This window comes from Condylura cristata, unplaced genomic scaffold (genome assembly GCF_000260355.1).
Source record: "Condylura cristata isolate star-nosed mole 26May11 unplaced genomic scaffold, ConCri1.0 scaffold00024, whole genome shotgun sequence".
In the NCBI taxonomy this organism is placed as follows: domain Eukaryota; kingdom Metazoa; phylum Chordata; class Mammalia; order Eulipotyphla; family Talpidae; genus Condylura; species Condylura cristata.
In genome coordinates, this window is record NW_004567125.1 from 22,326,171 (window position 1) to 22,331,494 (window position 5,324).

The following is a 5,324-nucleotide window of genomic DNA, read 5'->3' on the forward strand; positions in this document are numbered from 1 at the left end:
TTGAGATTTTTTTATGTTCCCTTTAAGAGACTTTAATTATATATCATCCTAAATATCTACAAAAGGACTACAAATGGCATATAACTTTCATAATGGGCTTGTTGATATGTAGAATGCATTATCACTTACAAATATGACCTAAAAATATACTATTCCAATCTTAATTTACAGTTAATGGCTAATTTAATGTTTCCCCTCTCCCTGAAAGAACTGTTTTTGATCTCCTAATTTATTTTCTCTATATTTGTTCCCAGTATTTTTTAATGTCTACAAGGTATTTGATGTATGTGGAATACAGATGAGAATGTTGGGTTTTACAAACTACTCCAAAATTTAGTGGCTTTGAAAAAAATGTCCTATACATCAGCTGGGCTCAGCCGGTTGGTTCTTCTGCCCACATGATATAGACTAGCATCACTTGTGGAATCTCAGCTGGAATTGCAATGTTCTAGGTGGGTTCACTTCCAAGCCTGGTTCTTCAGCCAGGGTGACCCAGATAGCCAGGGGCTGGTCAGGCATCTCATCAGTAAGAGGAGTGTTGCCACAGCTGTTTTGCAAAGTGGTGTGATCCTAAAGGGAAGCTGCCAAAACTCTTGAGGCCTAAGGCCAAAACTTCTACAGCATTTACAAATTACAATGCCAGCCCATATTCAAAGGGAGGAAAAAGATTCTGTTATTTATGGGAGAAATTGTTAGTGTCTGTCTTTGTTAGTGTTTTGTCTTTCCTGGCAGTCAGCCAGGAAGCTCTTTATTAAGTTCAAGTTTTATCAGTTATACTCACCAAAGTTTCAAAATTTTGCTGAAACCAATTACCAAAGAAGATTGCAAAAGGCTCCTTACAACACCTACTCAGGTTCAAGGGCAGGGAGATTGTATGAGTAAATATGGTTTTATACCAGTTATATAATAAGTTCTGTCCTCCTTTGCCATACGTTGGTATGATACTCTCTACATAAAATGTCCATACTGAACATTTTGCTTGTGTATTAACACGCACAAGGCATATTACATTCCACTTAGGTAGTAAAAGTCTAATTTGACTAGCAAATTAGAAATACAATAAAAAAGGTTACTGCTGAAACATTCTCTTGCTATAAGCAAAGGTTGGGATTCTTTGTTACTTTACAAGTAGTGTGAGGTTATCATTTGATCAGAGGGAGGTTAAAGGAGGCATTGCTACCAGTGGGGCTTGGGGTGTGCCTGGTGACTAGGGAGCCCCTAGTTAGGTAGTAATTGTTGGGCCAGGAGTTCTCTAGTCCCTTGGCAGCCATATACACTGAGTTTTACCACATGATGACTTGTAGACCTCTGCACCAGTGTGGGTTTCTGTGCATGTTCCTCTAGATATCAGTCAGGTTCTTGAACAGAGGACTTTCTACAAAGGCCTTAGTTTCTCCTGTGGAATCTATATCTCATCACCCAAGACTACTTAATAGTCACAAATTTGTCTTTGTAAAACACCAAATATATACTCTTTATACACACATAGTGTGTATAAAAAGTGAAAGTAAATGAACCTCCATACCAGGCCCCACTTAGTTGGTAGAGCTTTGAGTGAAATCGGAGTGCAGGAGGAAAATTCCTTATATAGGTTTGCCTTCCAGAACTCTAATCTGGGAGTTTATGCCAGCTTTTAGTGTGAAGATTGCCATTTGTACTACCCCCATTCTTTGTATTTAACATTTTTTGAGTTATGTTATTACCTTGAGCCTATTTGTTCTTTGATGTAGGCTCTTTTCCACATAACAGAACATTAAAATAAATGGTCATAATATAACTGGACAGTGTTACACCATTGGAGGCATTTATAAGAGGAGGTGAGTGCATGAAATAGAACAGGCAGACTCCTCTGGGAACACAAGCAAAGTTTTCTTAAATAATTTGGCATATACCCAGTGATCTTGCTTTAATTTCCTTAATACCTAAAGTGGGGGATTGTCTTAGAAACCCAATTTGTGCATTGTATAGTTTGCTGCTGTCTCAAATAAGGAAAAAAGATAGTACATCCTGGAAATCCAGTTGTGGGCATCCTCACCTCTCGATCATACAAAAATGAAGGGAATCATGAAGAATAAAGATACTATTATTTGAGAATGGAAATAGGCCATATAATACATTTGATCTATTTTTCTGGAATTGGAATCTTAGAAACTCATAGATGTTTTGTAGAAATTCCATATAATTTCTCTATTGTCAGTTTCTTAAATATCTTTGCGCTTGCCGGTGGGCTGATAGAGTAGCAGCTTTCCAACTAAAAAAAAAAAAGCCCTTTCTGAACTTTTATTTCTTCAGAAAAAGAAACTATCCTATGAAACTGCCTGCTAAACTCTTGAATAGCTAGCGCTTTGGTAAATGAGTTCTGTGAAAAGGAAGATAGCTGATTAAGGATCGTCATTGTTAAGATGCCATTTGTACATACTCATTTAATACTGAATAGCAAAGATTAATACTGGAGTTCTAAGATATTTGCAGAACCTCTTATTTTTAGTAATTTATTGTAATGACTAAGGCATCTACCCTTACCACCCTAGATACTGTAGGGAGTGGAAAGACAGGTACTATCACTAAGGAGCCATGATTTTGCGGGAATTAGGAATTCCCTATAAGAATATACTGGGCTAGGCAGAAAGTAGTAAAGTAATGGTTTAAGAGAATTATTGTAGTATGTGGGGAGGAACAAATTTTGACTTTAGAGATGTCCCTTGAGAGCTAAAGGTTTTTAACTGGACAGTATGAGAAGCAAGGGTAAAAATAAGGGGATTTTGAAGAAATGCCAGTGTGAGGACTAACAAAGACAAAGATCAGGCACACATCCACAAGGATCAGCACTTTTACATGGCCATTATTGGTTGTTGATGAGAAGAGGAATGATGCCTAGCAGAATCGATTGGCAGGGTAGGGCTTTTATGACTTATGGAAGAATTGGTGGAAAATCTCAGGTGTTATGGATTAGAAAATGATAGTGCTGTGTTATCAAGTCTGGGTTGGAGAACCTAAAAGCCAGCGGTGGCTGTGGGAGAGTAGACAGTGGACAGAACAATGCCATATCACTCTTAGTCCTACCAGAATTTGGTGACTAAGCGCAAACATGAAAATTTGTCCTGCCTCTTCCTTAAACCTCTCTCACTACTACCACAGAGGTAAATCATAAAAGAATGTAACAGTTGAACTTTTCAATTCACTTAATATAAATTTCCATCTCAGCCCTCCCTGGTGGCACAGTCGGTTAAAGCACAGCACTAAGAAGCTAAAGCCACTTCATCATGAGTTCAATCCCCACCCCAGAGGTGATCCACATGGCGCGGCAGACCTCTCTGACACGCCCAGTTTCCCCTTAGCAGTATACTTTATCAGTCAGCCTGTTCTGTTCCCTACTCTGTCTCTAGTGAATCCTCTCACCGCCCCAGTACCCCTGGCCTGTACCCCAGTTCTGTATGAATAAATAAATCTTTAAAAAATAAATTTCCATCTCAGTGGAGTGGATGAATTAATTGTTTGCAGCCCTGAATTGAAAATCTGAGATTACCTCAAAAGGCAATGAGATTTCAAAACTATAGATAGGCACACTAACTCAGATTCTGGAATTGGAGAGCGGGTTTTGTCTGAATTTTGAATATGCTAGAATTTCCTTTTGCACTAGGACTGAATAACTTCAATACCTAAACTTTATGCTCTATGTTCTGATACATGATTTAGCATAAGGGGGGGTTTTCTTTCTTCTAAATGAAATAAGCAGCACCATTATATATTTATGGGTTAACCAGACTTTAGTCTTGAAGAATGTTTTGTAGAAAATGAAAGGCCATTCAGGCTGTCTTTTTTTCGGCCAGAATCGTGTTGCGGCTGTAAGGAGTGTTGCTGGAGATGTTGAGGAAGCTGTTGCTGACACAGCTAGATTTCTATGTCCCACTGCAGCTCAAGATACATACTACTGAACAAATAATTGAAGTTGTGTGACTTAGGTCATGTTGAAACTTGCAGAAATCTCTTGAAATCTGTTCTAGCACTGCTGTTATCAGTAATCACAAGGAACTGTTTTACTGGGTTTCACACCAAACTTGATACTGTCACACTTACAGTTTAAATGCACTTGAATTGTCTTTGTGTCAGTTAATAGTGTTATGTGCTCCCTGGGAGATGATAAAACAAAACAGGTGGCTGGAGATAATTAAAACTGGAATTTAACCTTCACTTTCCTTTTCTCTGTGAAAATAAATGGGAAAGTGGTTTAATCGCTAAGAATAAACTCATGGCAACGGGATCACTGCAAGGTATTGCCCTTAGAACACACTGTTGTTCTAGTGGGCTGTTTTTGGATGTTTCCAGCTATTATTAAGGGAGCAGAATCCAATTTGGGTGAGAATCTTTTGTATTGGTTTTACTCCTTCTATTAATGGTTTGAGGTGTTGAATGAATAGGAGAGTGAATCAACACCCTGTTATCTTCTTGTCATCTTTGTATTAGCCCAATGCTGTGCTGTCTGTAGATATACACAGAGCAAGCTTCTGCATGTTTTTAAAGGTCCTGTGGCTTGAAAAGCAATCTGTCAGCATGCAAATGAGACACCCTTGCAAAAATGTTACATTTGGAATCTTGTAGCTTTAGAATTGACCAGAGTGTGGTGTGCCCCTCATAGAAGCAAATGGTATTGGTGGCATCAGTATCTTCACTACATCCCTGACAGCCCAATCTGCTTAGTAGTGTTGCTAGAGTACCAGGTTTCATTAGTTTTCTGGTCACATTCCACTAATAGCCAGATGGTATAGGGATATGTTTTTCCTTTACTTAATTTATTCAGATTTGATTACCCATATTTTGCAGGGATTTTAACTTTGTACAGTAGTTAGTGGGAGACTGGTTAAGTAGCAATATGCGTCTGAGTATTATATTTAAATACTTGCGTAGCAGAAATGACCATTTCAGGGTGGATCTAGAGGACTCTCCTCCGTACCCTCCTTGGCATTTTTAGGAATTCCTGTTTCAATGTATCATAAAGCTTTTATTTGGAGAAGAACTGGAAAGATCCCCAGGATTGGTGTTAGGATGCTCAAAAGTCCTTTATGAATTTCCCAAGAAAAAGTGGCTCTTGGGGGGAAAAAAAAGTGGCTCCTGGATGACTGCACCCTATTTACTTGTAAATTTTATCGTACTCAATTCTTATGTACTGGGTCTTTCCCTGGACTAGTTAATTTTAAGTTACTGGTCTTCTCAAGTATAAGATTAGTAAGGCAAAGAGGGTAAGTAATGTATTTGAGACTTGCAAAAGATTCAAGGTGGAAGTACAGGATTTCTAATTGAATTTTGCTTTATTTGGGCTTGCAGGA